Source organism: Amblyomma maculatum, chromosome 8 (genome assembly GCF_055883805.1).
Source record: "Amblyomma maculatum isolate TAMU_Amacu chromosome 8, ASM5588380v1, whole genome shotgun sequence".
NCBI lineage: Eukaryota > Metazoa > Arthropoda > Arachnida > Ixodida > Ixodidae > Amblyomma > Amblyomma maculatum.
In genome coordinates this window covers 10,470,005-10,494,062 of record NC_139351.1, presented here as the reverse complement: position 1 = coordinate 10,494,062, position 24,058 = coordinate 10,470,005, and the positions used below count along the sequence as shown (strand labels likewise).

General features: G+C 46.6%; 1 long non-coding RNA gene across 1 annotated transcript; it reads right to left on the bottom strand.

Annotated features, from left to right (window-relative positions):
- Positions 1-10,369: 10,369 nt before the first annotated feature.
- LOC146180522 (uncharacterized) lies at positions 10,370-23,887 on the bottom strand. Its single transcript, XR_014700382.1, has 3 exons — positions 23,705-23,887; positions 21,059-21,173; positions 10,370-10,519 (listed from the first exon to the last, which is right to left on the bottom strand). It is a non-coding gene; the product is annotated as an uncharacterized LOC146180522 (long non-coding RNA).
- Between the last annotated feature and the right edge of the window lie 171 nt (positions 23,888-24,058).

Below are 24,058 nucleotides of genomic sequence, written 5' to 3'. Positions count from 1 at the left end.
TGACTGCGGGTTCCAAAGCTACACCACTGGCGCGTGCAGCGTCAAGGCGTGGAGCATGGATACTTCGCTCGCTATCTTACACCATGCTCCCTGCTGAGGCAGAGCGGAACACCACCATTGCCAGATCATGTTAAGCGCGCAAGGTTGTATCGTTCGTGAAGAACAGCAGCTCGCCACAATGACACATTGTCGCAATTAACGCATACCTTAAAAGAGGGAGAGAGAGAAAGACATGGCCCTATGTCAGTGAATGGGACGATTGTCGTAGCACAGAACAGCTAACGTTTCTGTAATGGGCTGCACAGAAATTACGCAGGATACAGTCCTTTTACACTTCGTCTTCATCGAAATGCGGCTGCCGGCGCACACGTCGCAAGTGACACGTCACAGTTCTGCCGCAGCCTTCCGCCGCTGCCTTTGTCGCCGGAGGGAGCACGAATTTACGAAGCCAAACCCAGTACCCGCTTACAATATAGAAACTTATTGACGCTATTTCTGTATCTCACTTCCCTCTATCTCACTAAAATCTCTCCACTCTCTCCGCATTGCCTGGAACCCTTCCCGCAAGCATTTTCTTTTCTGTTTTTTCTTTCTCCTAAAACGTTTGCGTTGTGTTTCTTCTTTGGCTGTCCTAGTCCTTAGTTGCCTTTCGCTTTCCTTTTTTTTTACTTTTCCTTTTCCCGTTCATATTTAGGTTGGTTGGTTGGTTTGTGGGGTTTAACAAGCAGCACGGTCATCTGCTACTTTCCTACTGCGCGAGTCTCATAGATCAGGAACAAGGCCTTATTAGATTGAGGAAAAGCCAGCTTGACGGTGATGGTGATGGTGAGGCGCACGCAGTTGTCAGTGCGTTTTTCGCACACAGAATGAATTGGGTCCGCAGCAAGCTCAAGGCACACAGTCAGCGTTCACCACGTGTCTAGACTCCCATTCAAACAGACAATGTCCGCATCCTCCACTTCTTAAATGCTTCGTGAGGAAGAAAACGCTTGATAAAGTTACTTTGACTTACAGCTAACATTTACAAAACATTAAGCAAGCAGCACTTCAAGCAGTACAACATTGTCAAAATCACATAATGACAGGATCATACTCTGAAAGCGAGGATTAAACATTCTAACTTGTCAGTGCAACACTGAAGCCAAGCTTGCACGCTTTCGCAGTGTCAAAGTTCATGAAAACTCCACAAGGGCTGCGATATATCTGACGGAATTGTTCTCGGCCACGCAATTCAGCCATTTCACCGAACTCGTCCAGCACCAGTGCCCACCACCGAGTTCGCACGCAAACGCTGAAGCAAGGCACTGAAACCAACATAAGCCTTCAAAAACGAAATTCGATCAAGATTCTAAATATCGCAAATAGGAGCCAATTGACCGCCCACTGTGAACCTGCTGAATAGCGAGACTTTATTTTAAGAAAGAAACGCAAATAAAAAGAAAGTACGGGCCCTCACCCAGTCAGTCTGAAGACACAAACTTTCACTTGCCAGCGAATACATATCACGAAACGATAACACCTCGCGCTTAACATTGCGCTGATAGTTTCTCTCTTTCTCGTTTTCTGCCCAGGCTTCGACGAATGTCTTCATGGTCCTCACTACTCTCACCTCTCTCTCTTCCTTTTCTTTCCCGCCAGCCACAGTTCGGGTGCTTAAGATATTAGATAGCAGTTGCCGCGGCCGACAACTTTAATTCTTTTCCTGACTTTTTGATTATTATTTTAATGAGCACCTACCACTACCACAAGGCCTTAACACCTGCAAACAATCTGGGCGGGAAGCGCGAACTGTAGGCAAGCACAAAGAAGGGAAGAAGGAAAGAGCTTTGTACTCTGACCTCAGTAGGTCCGCCAAATTTTCCCAGAAAAGAGGCATCTGCGGTCGATGCTTGAAACACCCGTTGTCAAAGTACTTCTAGCACCGTGCTGCGGAAGAAGGAAATGTCATAACGGGATTGAGAAAAAGTTTCGCGCTCTTTGCCGGGTGATACTGCCGGGTGATACTGTTCTTTGCCGGGTGATACTGATACTCTATCGACTACTGTTTCCAAGGACGCGGGATCGAATCCCGGCCTCGGCGGCCGCTTTTCGATGGAGACGAAAAGCAAGGCGCCCGTGTGCTGCGCGATGTCATCATCATCATCATCATCATCACCAGCCTGATTATACCCACTGCAGGGCAAAGGCCTCTCCCATATTTCTCCACTTAACCCGGTTCTGTGCTAGCTGCATCCACTTGACCCCTGCGAACTTCTTAATCTCATCCGCCCACCTAACTTTCTGCCGCCCCCTGCTACGCTTTCCTTCCCTTGGAATCCAGTTTGTTACCCTCAGCGACCATCGGTTATCCTCTCTTCGCACTACATGTCCTGCCCAAGTCCATGTCTTCTTCTTAATTTCTACTAGAATGTCGGTAACTTGAGGAATTTCTCTGACCCACTCTGCACGCTTTCTATCTCTTAATGTTACCCCTACCATTTTTCGTTCCATAGCCCTCTGGGTTGTCCTCAACTTAAGTAGAACTCTCTTGCTTAGCCTCCACGTTTCAGCCCCATAGGTGAGTACAGGCAAGATGCAACTGTTGTATACTTTCCTCTTGAGCGATACTGGTAAGCTGCTAGTCATAATCTGCGAGTGCTTGCCAAATGCGGTCCATCCCAATCGTATTCTTCTTGTTATTTCCTTTTCGTGGTCCGGATCTGCGGTTACTACCTGTCCTAAGTAGACATATTCGCCTACTACTTCCAGTATTTCGCTACCTAATGTAAACTGCTGTTCCTTCCCGAGGCTGTTGAACATTACCTTAGTCTTCTGCATATTGATTTTCAAGCCTACCTTTCTACTTTTCCTGTCTAGGTCATCAATCATTATTTGCAGTTCATCCCCCGAGTTGCTTAGCAAGGCAATGTCATCAGCAAATCGCAGATTTCTGAGGTATTCTCCGTCCACCCTTATCCCTAACTGCTCCCATTCCAAGTCTCTGAATACTTCCTCTAAACAAGCTGTGAATAGTACTGGGGAGATTGTGTCTCCTTGCCTAACACCTTTCTTTATGGGAATTTTGTTACTTTCTTTATGCAGAACTATGGTAGCTGTGCAGCCACTATATATATCTTCCAGCACTTTCACGTACGGCTCGTCTACCCCCTGATTTCGCAATGCCTGCATCACCGCCGAGGTTTCAACTGAGTCAAATGCTTTTTCGTAATCAATGAATGCTATGTATAAGGGCTGGTTATATTCCGAGCATTTTTCTATCACCTGATTGATGGTATGGATATGATCGATAGTAGAGTACCGTTTCCGAAACCCTGCTTGATCCTTTGCTTGATTGCAGTCTAAGGTTGTCCTGATTCTATTAGCGATTACCTTAGTAAATACCTTATACGTAACAGACAGTAAGCTGATTGGTCTGTAATTTTTAAGGTCCTGAGAGTCCCCTTTCTTGTGAATGAGGATAATGTTTGCATTCTTCCATGGTTCCGGTACCGTCGATGACACCAGGCACTGCGTATATAGGGTCGCCAGTTTTTCTAGCACGATATCCCCCCCGTCCTTCAGCAAATCTGTAGTTATCTGATCCTCTCCAGCTGATTTCCCCCTCTTCATAGTTTCTAGTGCTTTCTTGACCTCGTCCTTCGTCACTGGTGGAACGTCTGACTGTTTTTCCCTACCGCCAATCTCATTACGGTCCTGACTGCTTTGGCTACTGTAGAGATCTGTATAGAACTCCTCGGCTACTTTGACTATCTTTTCCATATTAGTGATGACGTTGCCCGCCTTGTCCCTTATTGCATGCATCTGGTTTTTCCCTATGCCCAATTTCTTCTTTACCGCTTTAAGGCTTCCCCCGTTCTTTACAGCATGCTCAATTTTCTCCATGTTATACTTCCTTATATCGGCCACCTTGCGCTTATTGATTAGCTTTGATATCTCGGCCAATTCGATCTGGTCTGTTGGATTGGAAGCTTTCATACTCTGGCGCTTCTTGATCAAATCTTTCGTCTCCTTAGACAGCTTGCCGGTATCCTCTCTAACTATCCTACCGCCTACTTCTACCGCGCACTCAGTAATGATATCCCTGAAATTATTGTTCCTTGCCTCTAGGGTAACGTCGCCATCCTCAGTTAGAGCTGAAAACCTATTCTGTAGCGAGATCCTGAACTCTTCTGCCCTCCCCCTCACTGCTAATTCGTTAATGGGTTTCTTTCTTACGAATCTGTAGCGTTCCTTCTTCAGATTTAGGCTAATTCGGGACCTCACCATCCTGTGGTCACTGCATCGCACTTTCCCGATTACCTCTACATCTTGTATAATGGCGGGGGTTGAACACATTATGAAGTCGATTTCATTTTTAGTCTCTCCGTTAGGACTTTTCCATGTCCATTTCCGGTTCTTCCATTTGCTGAAGAAGGTATTCATGATTCGCAAGTTATTGCGCTCTGCAAACTCAACTAGTAACTCTCCCCTGCTATTCCTAGAACCAATGCCATAGTCACCTACTGCCTTGTCTCCTGCCTGTTTTTTCCCTACCTTGGCATTGAAATCGCCCATTAGTACAGTATACTGCGTCTTTACTTTTCGCATTGCCGATTCTACATCTTCATAGAAGCCTTCAACTGCCTGGTCATCATAACTACATGTAGGTGCATAGGCCTGTACAACCTTCAGTTTATACCGCTTATTAAGCCTAATTACGATGCCTGCAACCCTCTCATTAATACTATAGAATTCATCTATATTACCCGCTATATACTTATTGACAAGGAAACCTACTCCTAGTTGTCGCCTCTCTGGTAAGCCTCGATAACACAGTACATGCCCATCCTTCAGTACAGTATATGCCTCATTCGGCCTCCTAACCTCACTAAGCCCTATGACATCCCATTTCATGCCCTCTAGTTCCTCTAACAGCACTGCTAAGCTAGCTTCACTAGCTAGGGTTCTAGCATTAAACGTTGCCAGGGTCAGTTTCCATTGGCGGCCTGTCCAGCGGAGCCAGGCTTTCTTAGCACCCCCTGCTGCGTCACAGGTCTGACCGCCGCCGTGGTCAGTTGTTCCGCAGCCGCTGGTGACTGAGGGCCGGGGTTTTATGGAGCGCGATGTCAGTGCACGTTAAAGAACCCCAAGTGGTCGAAATTTCTGGAGTCCTCCACTACGGCGTCTCTCGTAGCCTAAGTCGCTTTGGGACGTAAAACACCACAAACCAACGAACCAGTTCACGGCAAGATTTCCGCCCTCACACAGCACAATGCAACGCAAGTCAACGTTTGCGCCTTCGGCGCTTATCGTGAGAATAGCATTCATGTAATGGATGGTTCTCTGTACACATAATAAAATTTGAATTAAGAACAAAGCTTTAAAATAAAGAAAAAGTAATTTCATATCCTATAGTATGAACTTAGGTCCCTTTCGTTCACACCCACCGATTAAAATTACGAACTCGCAGTGGTGTTGATGAACTGGAGGGACGGGTCTTGCCATCAGAAGCTGCGGTGATTGCTCCGCCTGTAGCCGGTAACGATATGTGAAAAGCATCCACACCTGCCTAGTGGCCGAGTTTCTTCTGAAAACTCCACACAGTATTTTGTAATTTCTCGTCTCGCACTTCGCGAGCCTTTTGGGAAACACTGTACTGGAGGCGTTGTCCAATGAGAGAGTAATTTTAGTGAGATTGTACACAACTGACTTTCGGTCACCAAACAAAAAATAAAAAAATGACGACATATGCGCTGTTATAGCAGGACAGAATGTGCTAGCAATGTTCTACAGTGCTTATGAATGTTTTATAATTGTCGACTGTTCAGTCGGCTCTTCTGTCTGCTGCACTAATAGCTGTACTTATGGCTGTACATACGGAAGGCGTGATGGATGTCATGGTGGCCTCTACTCTTGGTCCTCTTGGCGTAACTTCGCAGACCGGCATGCCACGTGCACCACTTAAATCATGCAGCCCCGCCCAGACAGGTGGATATTTCAAACACAGCTACGAGACGTGATTGTGATACCTAGTTTGCTCACACAGAGCCAACTCTCGCCACCGATCATTAATTTAACTGCCCCTTGCCACGGTGGCCAGTTTTCTCATAATCCAGTAGTCAGGCTCATAAATCCCGAGGAGTCCTCATACCACTCCTGGGGTAGGGGTGCAGAAGTTAAGTAATGCGCCACTTGTCTCGTCAGGTGGCCTGCCGAAATCCAAGTTGGACTCCCCTGATATACGCAGCTGACGCCATACACAAACAGCACAGCTCAGGCCCTCATTTTATCCTTCTAATGCTAGCGCAATACAAAACAAGAGCAAACCAAGATGTAATGACCCGCAGACGATGGATCCTAGCTGCCCCAAGGGAGAATAGAAATGAGTATTATGCATCAAGGGGAGTGGCCGGGCCAGCCGGTACATGATCACTAAAAAATAGCGCACTTTCGACAGCATTATGCGCTTTGCAATTCACAACAATACTGAAAGGGCAGAAACTGGACTGCATTTTTTTGCCAATTTATGCGGGTTACATCCGTCAAATGTTGACGATTGGCGCGCACACGACTGTAAAGGAGTTTTAGCCACATAGCGTGCGTTCGGTTTAAACCGCGTGCCTACGCTCTCCCTCCAAAGGAAAATCCCTTCAAGAGGTTGTCGCAGCGCACCTTCTTGTAGCTAGCGAGAGGGAAAAAGAAGTGCGCCGTAGGGTGCGAGCAGATAAGATTACCCAACCCGGGCCTTTTGTATTCGACCCTTCCACGCCGGGTCCCTTCCATTTCGTACGAGTTTGTTTATATTATTTTGCGTGCTTTCTTCACTGAACTTATTTCCCTTACTGGTAAAGAAACGTTAATAGGTCAGAAACGCCTGTCTTGTGTACTTCTCCGTTCCTGTCCTGCTGCGCGTGGCTTGAAATAGTCGACGTCTCTCTTTAACGACTATTTCAAGCTCTCTAATCTTCTTCAAACCGTTTTTTCGACGTCTTTTAGTCAGGCAAATGAAGTTAGATTCGTTCTTTGAATGTCTGATTGATTGACTCACTGAGTGAAATCAAACGCTGCGTTCAATCTCATTGTTCATCTCTTCATGAAGTAACTGTATACCAGCAAGCTCGTCCTGTGAAGGGGGGAGGGGGGGGGGAGGTTCACATAGACTCAAATGAAAGTTTTGACCAAAACATATCTAACACCAAAGGAAACTGCGCTCGAGGTCAGCATATTTATAACACCTCGCCCGTCATACCATGTCACCGCCTTTTGCTGCTCGTTTTTTCACTCCTGCATTTTTATTACACTATCGATTGGGACAGTTCCTCGCGTATGCCACTCAGATTCATTCTAATCTGTTCAAAATCAGACAGTCTAGAACATTATGGGGGACACTGAAGCTGCGCCTTTAAGAGTATGAAGCGATAGCGTAAGCTACCAGCCCACGCTTCAATGCGCGGTTGCATTGCCCTGGCCGCAGGCAGCACGAGCAGACAACAACGACTGCCATATGGGGATGTGTGCGGGTTAGTGAGTGCGCGCGAACGGACAGTGTACACGCGCCTTTCCGCTGAACGTCTCAAACCGCTCAAACTTGTAAGGAGGTCTGGTGAATGATACCTCTCGAACGGCCAGTGCTAGAAGAAAGATGCTATCAGAAGCAAAAGATCGCCTTCGAAGTCAGACAAGGCGACCACGCCAGCGGGAGGGCTTTCCGAAAATTGTGCTCGCGACCAACTGCAGTAACGGCGACGAAGAAAGGACGGTTGGAAAGAAGGAATCGCGGAGCTCGGGAGTGAAAGGAGAGAAGGAAAGGAGGAGTCGAAGGGCAGCGATGGTTCTGAACAAGGCGGCGATGTGGACTAACTAAACTCGAGTGTTTAGACGAAAGGCCGCACTCTGAGTGAAATGAAGTGTTCGCAGTTGTGTAAATAAATTTCTTGTAACTTGGATTTTCAAAGAAGGACGGATCAAGAGACCTGCCTGATTCCACGTATAAAATCCCGCATCAGCGATGCCGTTATGAAATGCTTGCGTGGCTTAGGAGAGAGATAGAGAGAAACACTTTATTTATTGGTATCGTGAACGCAACGGTTTTGGCAGGTTGATTTTGATATCATCCTCCCATATGAAAGGAGAGACCCGAATAGGAAATTCCTGCCAAGCGTATGTCAGCCAACCCTAAATCCAGTTAATGCTCGGCCATGTCCGCTGCCAGCTACCGCCTGCCAGCCCCATGATCGTGATTGTTCACTCACCACATATATATGGGCGCCGGCGGACGACCACCGCATCGGGTATTCGTTGAACGATATCATGTTAAAATATTGACCTTAAACAGTTTTAAACAAGTGTTATGCTGGCCAACGCTGTTTCGTCGGTTTTAGAAGAGTAAAAAAATCAAGAAAATGTTTTTCTTTAATTATATCTGCAGCAGGACATCAACTACATTACCACATGTCTGAATTGTAATGAGTTAGATTTCTTTGCTTCTGTTGTTGCAATGTCGGGTCCAAGGTGGAGATGTGGTTCGTTGAGTCCAACATGTTGCAAAAGAATGACACGCTTGGACGTTTGTTCCCGGTACAGATATGCAAATGAATTTATTTACACTATATACACACGTTTTACACTACAGCCAGTGCGATCGCAACGAATCTGTAAAGATCATCGCGCTACTTGTAGCGGTTCCTCATTCCTCGGAGCGCGCTCAGTCCATACCTTGACTTGGTCCGAACGCTCACTCCTCCGACCCTGTCCAAGTCTCCCTTCTGGTGACAAAACACTTTATTGCAAAAGTTAACCCAGAATTTTGAGGACCATCTGAATGACCAATCAGGAAAGCGTTTATTGGAGCCATTCGGAGGGTGTTCTTTAAATTTGAACAAAGCACTTGCACACTGGTTTACTTCGAGCACAGTGTGTTCCAGGAATTCGTTCAATACATTTCCCTTGAATACTTTGCAGAGAGACCCAATCTCTCAAACAGTACTGAAACAACAAAGTCACGTTCAAACGCCACATGCACCAGCGGTGCCCGCAGAACAGATACATATGGATACGGCGTCTGTACTTGGTTGGCCGGCCATCGACCAGGCGCGACCAAAATTCATTTAAGCACCCCATTTCAGCGTGGCGGCTCGCACGTGTATTTACTGGGGTGATCGTCTGTAGCCGCCCTCCACGTTACACTTTAAAACCGTCCCAAGGCGGCTTCTCCGAAAAAGGCCATCAACCTCAGATAAGCACGACCTATCGACCCTATTCACTATCAGGTTTATCAGGCGTCAGTTGTGGCAACCCTGTATTATGGAGGCGCCATAACGTTGGACGGTTTGAAACTAAAAGCAGGGAAAAACTCTTTCCGACGCGTTTCGGCGCTGGTCTACCGGCGTCCTCCCTCCTGCGCGCCGTTAATTTCTCGGACACTTGAGACGACGTTGGCAACGCTGTTCAACCAGAGCTGAAACGCCGCGATGATTAAGTCGGTGTGCCGTAAGCATTGGCGTCTGGAGCAGGATGTCGATTATATGCTGTGCTGGACGAAGCGCTTGGAACGCGGCTTTATTTAAACGCATATGTGCGCCTCTTGTAATTTTATATTCGCCGCGGAGGCGAAGTAGAATGTACAAATGGCACTTGTTGCATTTGTAGCACATTAAACTTCAGTGCGACCTATATTGCTCTGAACTCATGAGCAATATAAAACAAGAATGTGTAGATCAGGAGGAATGTAGAATTCTAAAGGCAATACTGTATACAAGCTCAAATATCCAATATGCTCAATTAGAATGTAACGGAAGCGAAGAAAATAATTACATAAAGTAATTGTAGTGGCGCGCATCAGTAATAGCGAAAATACGTTGAAATGGGCAAATTATGAATCGAAATTCACTAATAAAATCTTTTGAGAGCACGGGACAAGATCCGCAGGAAAAAAACGAAAGCCGGAGGCGTTACTGCTGATGTTCTATTGCTGGACGCGCCGGCATGAATGTTTAATATTTGTTTCTCATAGCAACGAGTAGAGTCTCCCAAAATTGCGCTCGAGGATCTCGCGCGCACTCGTACAGATGGCGTGTGTATGGCGTAGGGTCCCTATATACCCCTTTCCATTAACTGATCGCTGGACGACTCCCTAGTGCGATCGTTGGACTCCATTTTGCGCTTGCTCGGTGGATGCTGCAGCGGAAGCGGTTTTTCTGCGGTTCAGAGTGGAGGATTTTATCATCTCCCTCGCCGGATGATAAGATCTACTGGCACCCTAGTTTTGTCACCCAGTTTAAATGAAGGTACGCTGCAGACTGAAGTTACAACTGAGTACGACGAAATTCACAGCAGAGAACAAGTTTCGGTTGCAGAATCACTAATGGCACAACAACTTGATGAAGCCGAAAATATTTATTGTTTCGAACTACAGCGTGTTGCCGTTTTGAAAGATATCTGATACGGCGGTGTTTCTTGTTTTTAAGTGCAATTCATGCGCCCATACTCTGCTGATACATGTCACGCCCGGCTGCGTCCACACACTCAGGCGACGCCGCTCCTGAGACAAGAAAGGCTTTCACATTAGAATTACTACTAGGCAGTTCAGGAACTGGCTGTCAATGCTTAGCTCATCGACCTAGGGAAGACGATGGCAGCTTTGGTTTCAATTGCAAAAAGGAAACAAAAAGTGATTGCTTGATAACATAGTAGTTTGAACTGAAACCTCTCCAGAATTCGGGGGTTTAATCTTTGGTGAGGCTTAAACGAAAGTCGAAGCTTTACGCCAGGGGAGCATAATTTATCATATGCCATTACGTACTGTAAACTGCGCACGCGAAAGAGATCAGAATATTACGAAATTCATCCGAAAACAATATTTCTCTCATACAAAAGACTGAACATCAGTCCTTCTCTTAGGCAAAATAGCGGGGGGTACTGGTTATCATATTCACATAACCACAAACAAAATTCCAATTCCTGTCAATGAAAAGGCCTATACAGGTGGGCCGATGTTAAAGCGTGTAATGTACCATAAAGTCGGAAACCTTTCTCGTGATAAAAAACGGGGCTGTGCAATTGAAAGCGGCTATAGGATGAGCCTTCCTGAAGGCAGATCTCGCGCTCATTGCGTAGTGATAGCGCGTATTAAAATTATATCCTAGTATGAGCCTGTATTTTCTTGGTTTCTTGCTCGGTCTTCTCTACAAAGGTGACTTTACAGGAACACCGCCAAACCAGTTTCCATATTTACCAAGCCAACGATATCTTCAATGAACATCTACTTTTTTTTACCAGAAATATTTTTGCAGTTCCTACTCCTCGCACTGCCTCGAGTTTCGTGTCCTTTGTGGCTGGCTGCTTGGTGCTAAGGAATTTTCAGCTGAATTTTTGATGCCACCTTGTACATATCAATTTTTATGTTCTGGAAAGAGTACTAACAGGCGAGAGAAATGCTAACAAAATAGTTCTTTGCCCATCTCTTGTAACCCATCTTGTATAGCGGTAATGAATATTGCCCATTTACGCCTTGTTACACTTAAAATCAACTAAACCTTATCCTTTAGGTTGACCTGTGACTGGGAGTGTATACTGGTGTGCTAGAGAAGCGGGGTCAAAGCCTCACACTAACTTTCTAACCGTGAAAAGAGGGGAGGTAGCATTTAATACAGAAGTGTTCAACCACATTCTGGCATGTTAATAACGAGGAAGCAACTTCTTTTCAAGAACCACTCGAAAATGGGAAATAGCCGCCTGCGGATTTCACACGCGGGCCAAGGCTTCGCTCATCAGTGCGTTAGTCCACTTCACTTCTTGTTTTTGTCTATTTCCTTCATTAACATAAAAACAGCACTACAGCAGGCGATATTTGCAGCGCTACTACACTAATTGGCGGTAGTACTAAATTTGACTTGTGATTTGGGAAATATTTTTAAATAAGACGAGTAAAACATGCAGATTGAAAGTCGCAAGTAAAAAAGATCAGCCCACATAACAGATCATCGGACCACCAAAATGACAAAACGTTTGCTGCGGTTAACGAAGAGACTGACAGCGTGAGAATCGGGCTGTTCCGTTTCTTCAGTATTAGGGTGTTCGGCACAAATAAATTTGGATGATATAAAAGAAACAAAAAACAAACAAACCATCGTCAGTCATGACAACTTAGATAAAAGAGAATGGCACATGCACTGACACGTATGGCGGCAATTCGACATTCGGGCGGTGGTACGTTTGATAAACGTTTCTTAATGCCCCCCCCTTTCTCTTTGCTGCTTCAAAAATTGGAATGGCCTAATAGGCATGCCTGGTAACCACGCGGCGTGATGCCGTATCAACACTCTAGTCGCCAGTAACATGCGCCAATATTTGTGTACTCGCGTCAGCACTGCCACTATCTAGATGAATATATTGCCACGTGCCTAGCGCCGCGCGACAGCCGTGTTTGGTGCCGACGACGACGAAGCGGTGGTTGGCACGAGCGGCGCGCTGGTGGTGGACTCTGTGACTCTGTGATCGGAACGACAAGCCGACCTTATTCTCTGGTCCTCGGCAACGTGTACCTTCACGGCTCCCTGTGACTTCAGTCGTGACACTGGTGGAGGTGCCATCGATGATCCCTTCACCTGCGGACGATCCTACGCGGCCGCCTCTCGTGACCACTCCTGTTCATCGTACCAGCCGACGGCTCCGAGGCTTGCCCCCCGAGGCCTTCGCTCTTGAAAGAAGAGACCCTAGCTGTGGCAACGACACCGCCCGCCCGTACCATGACTGTCCCTTCCACCCCTTCGTCCTGTCTCATCCTTCAGACCCCACGCATTTCACGGTGAGCAGTTTGAAGACGCCGAGGACTGGCTAGCTCACTACGAAAGGGTCGCGACGTTTAACGGCTGGGACGACGCTGCGAAAATGCGGAACGTCTACTTCAGCCTTGAAGACGCTGCTCGGACATGGTTCGAGAACCGCGAGGCCACATTCTCTACGTGGCCGGCCTTCCGAAGCCAGCTCCTCGGTACGTACGCCAACAGTGAACGCCGAGAGAACGCCGAGCGTGCCCTGACCTCTCGAGTTCAGCGTCAGAATGAAGGGGTCGCAATGTGCGTTGAAGACGTCATGCGCCTTTGCCATCGCGCCGATCCGTCCATGAGTGATGAGAAGAAGGTGCGGCACCTGATGCACGGCGTCAAAGAACAGCTTTTTTCCAGCCTCGTGCGGAATCCGCCCACCACCGTCGCGGCGTTTCTGGCTGAAGCTGTGACCATGGAGAAAGTGCTACAGCAGCGATGCAGCCAATACGGTCGGCCGCTGAATTCCAGCTCCACACTACCGCCGTCTGACCGAACCGACTACAATCCCGGGACAGATATGAGCGCCCTTCGCGACCTCATTCGCACCGTGGTTCGCGAGGAGCTCCAGCAACTTCATGGATCATTTACTCCTGGCGCAGCTTCCCTGGCCAGCATCATCCGTGAGGAGGTCCAGAACGCACTCACACCACCGAAAAGTACAGTCGTTCCACCACCACCCCCGGGCCCCACCCAGCGGATGACTTATGCTGATGTCACACGCCGCCCAGCCCTGCTACCTACCCCTTCGCCTTACACGCAACCTCAGGTCGCTGTGCACGCTGCGGAACCGCTGCCCCTTTGGGCAGATCGGCGCCAGGCGCCCCGGAAGACTGATCTCTGGCGCGCTCCAGATAACCGCCCTCTCTGCTACCACTGTGGCGAGGCAGGTCACCTCTACCGGCAGTGCCCTTATCGTCAGATGGGCCTCAGAGGATTTTCCCCCGACAGCCCTCGTCCACGGCCTGGTCAGCGGCCTCAGGACATCGCCGAGTAGGTCACCCGCCAGCGTAGTCTGCCACATACTCATCGCCGCGAGTCGCGCTCGCCTTCGCCTCGTCGCTCTTCGCCCTCTGGGCCACGGTATACCGCTGGACGCCATGGTTCCTCGAGCCCTCATCGGGAAAACTTTTTCCGGCGACCTTTGGGGGCGAGGCCGCCGCACACCGATTCGCCGTAAAGCTTCCACCGCCGCACCGCTCGATTCGCCCCGACGTCGAACGCCGAATTCCTGTCCAGTTATCGCCGCACAGACCAGATCGCCCCGACGTCGTCCGCATCGCCGACCAGTTATCACCGCCGTGTCGCTTAAATCGCCCCGACGCAGACCACGCAACTGCCGCCCAGCTTCCGTCGCCGCACCGCTTGCTTCACTCCGACCTGCCGTCGACATTAAATTGTCCCGACGCCGACCACCCAACCGCCGTCCATCTTCCTCCGCCACACCGCTCACTTCACTCCGAACCGACGTCGACAGGCCCTGGTCTTGGCCGGGTCTCCTTGGACATCCCTATTATCGTCGACACGAAGGAGGTCAGCGCTTTAGTTGATACGGGAGCCGATTATTCTATCCCTAGCGGGCGGCTTACAAGGACACTGAAAAATGGTGATGACGCCATGGAACGGACCAGACATACGGACGGCAGGGGGACATGTGGTTGCACCACTGGGTATGTGTACAGCCCGGGTTACGGTGCGAGGCTGCACATTTGTTGCGACTTTTCTTGTTCTACGCGAATGCTCTCGTGATGTTATTCTTGGCATCGACTTCCTTCGTGAGCACGGTGCCACTATAGATCTACCGAACCGCTTGGTGACGTTTTCCGCCAAACTGGGTACTGAAAGGCATGAGTACTGCGGGGCCCACTCCACGCTGCGAGTCGCCGATGATAGCCTCACAGTGCCACCACGTGCCAGCATCCTCGCCAGAGTTACTTGTGACGAGCCACATAACGGCCTCCGGGTTGTTGAGCCTAATGTCTCCCTCTCACTCGCCTTGGGAGTTTCTGTGGCAAGAAGTCTTTGTTTCCTTCATGAAAGAGAGACGGAGGTGCTTGTCACCAATTTCTCCAATGAACATCGACATCTGTTCCGTGGCACTGTCATCGCTTACGTCGACCATCTGCACGAAGTCACCGAATGTTTTGCTTCAGAGCAAGCTACGCCTAGCACTGAACCGGATGATGCCGTACACGCTGTCGACATCAATTCTAGCCTTTCCTCCGTTGAAAAGAGGCAACTCCAAGATCTATTGCTGGAGTTTCGTGTGTTTCACGTCTTCATCTAAAGTGCAGCAAACGTCGGTCATTAAACACCGGATTATCACGCATGAAGGCACTCGACCCATCCATCAGCAGCTCTATCGTGTGTCTCCTCGGGAGTGAGACGCTATCCAACAGCAAGTCAAGGAGATGCTCGCCGATGGCGTCATTCAACCTTCAAGCAGCCCATGGTCGTCGCCTGTAGTCCTCGTTAAAAAGAAAGACGGAACACTTCGTTTCTGCGTTGACTATCGGAAACTTAACAGTATACAAAGAAGGACGTCTATCCGCTGCCACGGATTGACGACTCTCTCGACCGACTTCGCCGAGCCAAGTACTTCTCCTCCATTGAACTCAGGAGTGGTTATTGGCAAATTGAAGTTGATGAGAGGGACCGTGAAAAAACTGGATTCGTAACACCAGATGGGCTCTATGAATTCCGCGTCCTCCCATTAGGGCTCTGCTGTGCTCCTGCCACCTTCCAGCGGATGATGGACACTGTGCTCACAGGTCTTAAGTGGCAGGCATGCCTTGTTTATCTCGACGACGTGATAATTTTTTCACCGATGTTCACGGAACACCTGTGCCGCCTGAGAACTGTTCTCGAAGCTGTCCGGTCTGCCAACCTTTCTCTCAAGCCTCAAAAGTGCCACTTCGGGTTCACCGAATTGAAGTTTCTTGGGCACATCGTGAGTGCTGATGGCATCCGAGCTGACCCTGAGAAACTTGCTGCCGTTGCTGCCTTTCCCGTCCCCGCCCACAAAAAAGCAGTCCGACGGTTTTTGGGGCTGTGCTCCTATTATCGTCGCTTTATCAAAAACTTTGCACAATTGGCCAGCCCTCTCACTCTCCTGACTCGAGATGACGCATCATTTTCCTGGGGCGCCGAGCAGCAGATGGCTTTCGACGAGTTACGACGCCGGCTCCAGTCACCCCCGATCCTGGCACATTTCGACGATGATGCCGACACAGAGTTACACACGGATGCGGGCAACGTCGGCCATGGTGCCGTTCTAGTTCAGCACCAAGACGGGGTCGAGAAAGTAATTGCCTACGCCAGCCGTGCAAAGTGCACGTGTAATATTCCACAACTGAAAAAGAATGTTTGGCGGTAGTATGGGCCGCTGCCAAGTTCCGCCCTTACCTTTATGGTCGACCGTTTCGTGTCATTACTGACCATCACTTCTTGTGTTGGCTGAAAAACTTAAAGGATCCTTGTGGCCGCTTAGCACGTTGGGCATTGCGCCTGCAGGAGTTCGATTTCGATGTTATTTATAAGTCTGGCCGGAAGCACACCGATGCTGATAGCCTGTCCCGCGCGCCCGTCGGCCCTCCTTCGTCAGATGCCACCGACGACGATAGCTTCCTCGGAGCAGTCACTACGTCCGATCTCACCTCCAAACAGCGTGCCGACTACGAGCTGCGACTGATTATTGACCATCTTGAAGGTGGGCATCCTACAATACCCCGGTATCTTGCTCGGGGGTTGTCGTCGTATTGCCTCCGCAATGGGGTGCTTTATAAGAAGAATTCTACGTTGAGTGCGAAAACATACCTGCTAGTCATACCGGCTGACCTAAGGCACGAAATCCTCCTGGCCTGCCACGACGAACCAACTTCAGGGTATCTTGGCTTTGAACGCACCCTAAAGCGAGTTCGGCAGAACTACTACTGGCCATATCTTTCTCCGAGCGTTAGACGTTACGTACAGACTTGTCGACTATGCCAGCGGCGAAAAAAAACCACGCTCAAGCCATCCGGTATGTTACAATCTATTGAACCACCCCTCACACCCTTCGAGCAAGTGGACATGGACCTTTTAGGCCCATTTCCTTTATCCTCGAACGGACACAAGTGGATCGTAGTCGCCACAGACTACTTAACACGCTACGCTGAAACGAAGGCCCTTGCCCGAGGTACATCCGGCGAAGTTGCTCGATTCTTTATGAACGAAATTGTGCTCAGACACGGTGCACCGTCGACCATCATTACTGACCGAGGAAAGGCGTTTACAGTTCGGCTACTGCGGGACACCTTAACTCTCAGCCATACCGAGCATCGCACAACAACAGCGTATCACCCTCAGACAAATTGATTAACGGAACGACTAAACAAAACTTTGGCGGACATGATCTCAATGTACATCGACGATGAGCATAAAATGTGGGACGAGATCCTGCCGTATGTCACGTTCGCCTACAATACGGCGCCGTAGGAAACCACGAAGTTTATGCCGTTCCGTCTCGTATATGGCAGAGAGGCCCGCACGATGTTGGACGCGATGCTCCCGTGCGGGGAAGAAGTCGAACCCGACGCCGCCCATTTCGCAGAACAGGCCGAGCAAGCCCGTCAGCTGGCCCGCTTGCACATCACGGAGCAGCATGCCACCGACGCTCGACACTATAACCTTCGGCACAGGGAAGTCCACTACGAACCAGGGGACCAAGTGTGGGTGTGGACCCCCGTGCGCCACAAAGGCTTGAGCGAGAAACTACTCCACCGCTATTTCGGACCCTATAAAGTCCTGCACCGCTTAAACAGCGTTAATTACGAAGTCATTCCAGATGGAACTGTGACCGTCAGTGTGCCACGCCAGCGGCCTGAAATTGTGCATGTGGTGCGCTTAAATGCACTTCCAAGTTCTGAAACAGAAACTTGCCTCAAAATTAAAACTAGCGAGGTCTCATTATTTCAATACGACGCTCCCAGAATTCATCAGAAGTGACCCCCAGAAATTTTGGAATTTTCTAGATGGAAAGGTTGAGCAGTTGAGTAAGGTTCGCATTGATAATGACATTGTCACCGACTGCACGAAAATAGCACAAGGTTTTAACCAGTACTTTCAAAGCGTGTTTCTGACGGTGACGGCAACCACAGCTAGAGTTCGAATTGAAGACCAAGGTAACATACCAAATATTTCGGTAAATGGTGTTCTGTCTATGCTGCGTAAACTCGGCGATAAAAAATCTGCGGGCCCTGATGGGCTCTCAAATGTGTTTCTTAAACGTTTTGCGGCGCAATTATCCGAGTTTTTAGTAAAAATCTTTCAAGTTTCTTTACTTTCTGGTGAAGTGCCGGAGGACTGGAGAATGGCCCGTGTTGTTCCAATTCATAAGAAAGGCGATAAGCTAACCATTTCTAATCACCGTCCAATTTCTATCACTTCTTGTTGCAAGTTATTAGAACTCATAGTCTCTGGTTATCTTAAATCCTTTCTAGCTGAAAATAACATTTTATCCCCCTTGCAACACGGCTTCAGAAAGGGTATGTCCACTGTCACGCAGTTGGTAACTACAGTTAATGAATTTCAAGTAGTTCTCGATAAATCTGGGCAGATTGATGTCCTCATTTTAGATTTCTGCAAGGCCTTTGAAACAGTTTCCCATAGTAAACTCATTTATATATTAGTAAGTATCGGCGTCCCTAACTACATTATTCATTGGATTAATGCTTATCTTACATACAGGAAACAATACGTAGAGGTTAATGGTTTCAAATCAAACGAGCTTCCAGTCACATCAGGTGTACCCCAAGGGAGCGTGTTAGGACCGCTGCTTTTCATAATTTATATTAATGATCTGTCTGTTTCTCTTCCTGATAATGTCTCTTTAAGGCTTTTTGCAGATGACTGCATACTTTTTAAGACCATAAATGAGCCCAACGATCACTACACCTTGCAAAATTCGCTATTAGCTGTTCACCAATGGTGTCTTAAATGGGACATGAAATTAAACCTCGACAAAACAGTCATATTGCGAATTTCACGTAAAACATATATCAGTCATTTCTCTTACAGCCTGCTTAATCATTTAATTGAGGAGACTACACATTATAAATATTTAGGGGTAACCTTAACTCATGATTTAACTTGGTCTTCTCATATTTCCGACATTTGTTCCTCCGCATTTTCCAAGCTGTGCTACTTGAGGCGGAAACTTAATGATGCTCCAAGTAAACTCAAACTTCTTGCATACACATCATTTATTAGGTCTAAATTAGAGTATGCTTCAGTTTTATGGGATCCTTATTTAAAAAAAGACATACATAAAATAGAGATGGCGCAAAGGAAAGCGGTTAGGTTCATTTACAGTAAATACAAGAGGTCAGACTCACCTACTACACTAATGAAAGCTAACCATATTCCACTACTTGAACTACGCAGAAAAATGTCCCGTTTATTGTTTTTGCACAACCTCTTAACACACAAATTAAACATACCTCGCCATGAAATTCTTAAACAATTGTCGCGCAGGACACATCATTCAAGAAGTAACCTGCTGGAACCCATTTTTGCATGGACTAACTCTTTCAAGCACAGTTATTTTCCACGGACCATTTCCGACTGGAACTGTCTTCCTGAGGCCATTCTCCAGTCTTCCAATTTCATTAAAGCTCTAGAGTTGCATTTTTTTGAATGATACAGTGTTGTATTTTGTTGACTTGTTCATTTACTCTAATCCCGTGTTTTGATTTTTATTTTTATTTGTTGTTTTAATGCCTTGTATATCCACTCCTGCCTGGGCCAAAATATTGGCCTGCAGTATTTTGAAATAAATAAATAAATAAATAAATAAATAAATAAATAAATAAATAAATAAATAAATAAATAAATAAATAAATAAATAAATAAATAAAGCCGTACTTTTCGCGTGACTGAGCGTTTCCTGCAAGTGAAACCTTGCGTTATTGTACAGTTCACCTCACTCCTAATTTTTTTTTCTCCTCTCACCTTGTCATCGGGACGATGTTTTCTTTCACGGGGGGGAATAATGCCACGTGCCTAGCGCCGCGCGACAGCCGTGTTTGGTGCCGACGACGACGAAGCGGTGGTTGGCATGAGCGGCGCGCTGGTGCTAGACTCTGTGACTCTGTGATCGGAACGACAAGCCGACCTTATTCTCTGGTCCTCGGCAACGTGTACCTTCACGGCTCCCTGTGACTTCAGTCATGACAATATTGGTATATAACAGCAATTATGCTCAAATTTATGGAGGTAGACTAAGCAAGAATAATCTATGATGTTGTCGACCAAAGCGCAAATATGACGTTCATTCACGTGTGCCTAATCTAAGAATCTGACCTTTATCGAATCAGAAAAGGCTAAGTTTCGAATTGTCCTTTACTATTCTTTATAAATTATCAGTTGTACTTCCTCCATCACCGAAGCCTAATTTTCCGCCCGTTTTGGTCATCCTAAAACCCAACATTGAAAAACAAATAGCTGATCGAGATCACAAGGGCGAAAAAATGTAACCGACTAGAGCTTGTGTGCAGTCTTTATCAGGCAAAGTGTTAAGACAGAACAAAGAATATGCATGCAGCTAATTTATATTGTTTTCTAAAATGGACTTCATTGGTAAAAAACAACTTTCATCCTTCTAGAAGACCTAGACTCGCCTGCTAAGCGATCGATCTCTACCGGAATTCCTACACCAAGCAAGATCTGACACGTACCATTGGGCGTATAAACAAATATTCAATAATTCAAAACTCATCAGCTTTGAATCACATTTGCCCACACGCTTGAGAGATAATAAAAACTTTATTACACCTAACCAGCATGGCTCAACCTAAGCAGACGATTTAATTATTACGGTTTGACGTTTCGGGAAAAAATGATGTGTTCATTCTATCGAAATCAACGAGTTTCTTCGCACTCTAGTTCTTATAACATATATGCAATTAGCAAATTTTCACATTATCATCTGAGTTAAAAAGCCAATTGTAAGGTCTTAACAAGGCATTATGCTCAATAAAGGTGGTGGTTGTTCCTTTTCGAGACTGATTCCCAGTATCATCTCGGTTAAAACTACAGTAGGTCACCTGAGGAATGCTTGTGCGTTGTCTAAAAGTTCTCATACGATGAAGACGCACAAAAATGCACAAAGAAAGCTTGACATGAGCATAACTTTCTTCAACTTTTTCTATAAATGTTTTCTAAACAACCCTGTAGCAGCAGCAATGATATAGAGTGTAATGAAATAGAATGCTTGCCTGTTACAGCCGTCCCGGAGCAATGTTTTATTTTTCAATATATTCACTCATTCACTGTTTCACTTCTTCCAGGTGATGTGGACCAGGCGGATGCGAGACGCGAAGGTTCTTTGTGCTAGAACAAGGATAGATATTGATTCTTAATTATCTGGGTGAGGCGACTAAATTCACGAAAACATCACACACCACAAAAGCACGTGGAAGCACGTACTACAACAAGCACGAGGGAGGCTACAACTTTATGCTTGAGCGCATCAAAGACAGTATACTAAAGGAATGCACCGTGATCATTCCTAATTGACTGCGAGGAGAGTATTTAAGTTATCGTTTTTGTCATTATAGCAAATTATAGCAAAGTGCTTACACCAGCACGCACTAAATTTAAGACAAATGTTATTGCATAAATGGCTCTTTAGACCAAAAATTGCAATGGCGTATCATTCATTTCTTTTGAGCCCTCTACGTGTACCGTTTCCCACTGATGAGATATTGGTGGTTTTACACTAGCAGAAACATTGTAGAACGTGGAGAATAAGATGGCTATACGCGCTATGAAATTGAGCGGAGCGCGGGTTTAAAAGGCTCGACATTTGAACACCCATTATTCAACTTCACCTTCATTCCTCTTGATAAAACCTCTCAAACATTTTGTTTCTTCCCAACATTTGGCACACAGAACATATCCCTGTCACCAGATGCATATGTACAAATGTCCGTCATTTAACTTTTGCGCTCGCATAAAAATCTCGCCTCCGTCTTCGTGATGTGGCCCTCATGTCTCATATAGAATTCTGCATTCGAATAAAAGCAGATAACTCTCTGATTGCGCAGGTAAACACCGTTATTGTTCTAGATTTCATGAGCAATCCGCCTACGCATATAGCAGACATCCGTAAATCAACTCGCCATACACTCAGTTCTACTGGCTACATACCCGTGCTCACGGATGGCATACGTTTAATAAAGCACATTGTAAGAGACGCAGTTATTTTTCGCTCGTCGATTTCATGCATCACACGAAAACACTAAATTATTGTATGCTCAAGCTATGCACGTATAGCATCAAAACCCATAAAAATGAGGAATGCCCTTTACTTACAAAACCAGAATATGAACAGCTAGTAAGCGGCATTTTTAATTTCAAAGCCGAAACACATCTAATCATTGGTCATTTCGGCTACTTACAGAAAGCAGTGTCAAACCTCCCTTCTACCATTAGCCTGGATAGTGTATTCAGTTGTATGAAGCACAGCGCAGTTAGCTGGGGGTAAACTCTATTTCCCCCGTTTAGGTGTTCTACACCATATACATGCATCAGGGCATCCAATAGCAAATCTGATTCAATACGTGTGAGAGGGGATGAAAAATTGTCTGGACAGACACCGCTCACTATCGTTTGACAGTGGTAATTCATTTGCGAAAGGAAGTTGTGTCAGCGAGTCAGAAGGATCTCGCTATGATCTTTCGCTTTATTTGTGCGATGTGCGATATTCTATTGATGTTTACTGACGTCAGTGCATAGGTGCTACCTCAGATGGACGACCTTGCAGTGACCTAAGAATGGCACCACGTAAAGTGAAAGAATGAGAGTGGCTGCGTCCGCAGCCATTAAAGCTTGTTTCGCGCAACTGCGCTTCCTGGCCCTTCTCGTATACATTCCTTTCCCTCTTTTTCACTCACTGCATTCTGGTACTGTTATAGAATAAAAACCTCCAGCTGCTTTCGGGTCTTTCAGCCATTTAGAAATTCCAGTTTCGGTGGTCCTTTATTAGTCTGATGAAAAGGTTAATGGATGTGACTTTCCTTCAAGCCTGATTAGGAGCCAGGGATGTTGCTTCCATATGAAGTTTCATACAATCCTGACAAGGCGTCTGCATTTTGCCAGTGAAATAGAAATATTTCTGTCTAATATGCAAGGCCACGAAGTGATAAGAGCTTCAGGTAAAAAATTAAGAAAGAGCCTCCCTCTAAGCTGTCTCATACCCCACATTTTTTTCTACGAGGTGCAAATATGAAACCCTACTGTGCTAACCCATTAGAGAAACTTCTCATATATCCACACATGAAGAAAGACTGCCATAACTGGATGCCCTGTTCGGGGTTAAGTGTTATGCCAGCATTTGTTTTAGAGTGCTCCAATACACGTTTAGGTGAACAAAAATAATCTGCGGTGTCCACCTTATGTTCCTACGAGTAGGCGTGAAACAGAACAGTCACCTGTCGGTGAAAAGAACTGAGAACAAGATCAGGATAAATGAAAGACCCCTAATATGAAAGACCTTTCCTTTCAACAACAATATGAGTAAACCTTCAAATATAAAACGATTTCACAAACCATTGCTTAATACCCTTATGCGCGTTATAGGTTTCTCAACGACAAATCAGTCTCCTGAAACTGCATTAAGTGGACATTATGACCGACAGCACAGCTTTTGAGGTATTCAGAAAAATACTAGAAGATAGATGTAAGAAGAATGCATAAAAAACCCCCGGCAGTTATCTTTTGGTATTCATTGTGGTGCTGGTCCTGTGTTTCGTTCAGAGCATTATCTAAATCGAGCATTTCTCTTTTGACATGGACGAGATAAAAACTGTGACGTCAAATAATTGTTTACTCTTATTATGATGTCATTAAATATGCAATACTTCTCTTTGCAGATAGCACTCGACCGGATTCACAAGACCGAGTATTTTCGGCATGATGGCTTCTAGACAAGCTGCTCCCTGTTCGTCTGCCTTCCCGTATCTGCGACCGGCTGCCGCCGCACAGAGCTGCACTCACAATGCCGCTCTAGCTTTCGCAACTAAGAGACGGCAGAGAGGAACTAGTGGCAGTATAACGGCTGCGCAGCTGAGCCCGCTAATGACGGATCATTTCTTTCTCTTATTATTCTTTAGAACATAGGTAGTCCTGAATCAAACAGCTGTGTAATCGCTCGCATAATAGTATGTGACTGCAAAACAGCGGGTGACCTGATTACCACAAAAACGAAGGTAAAA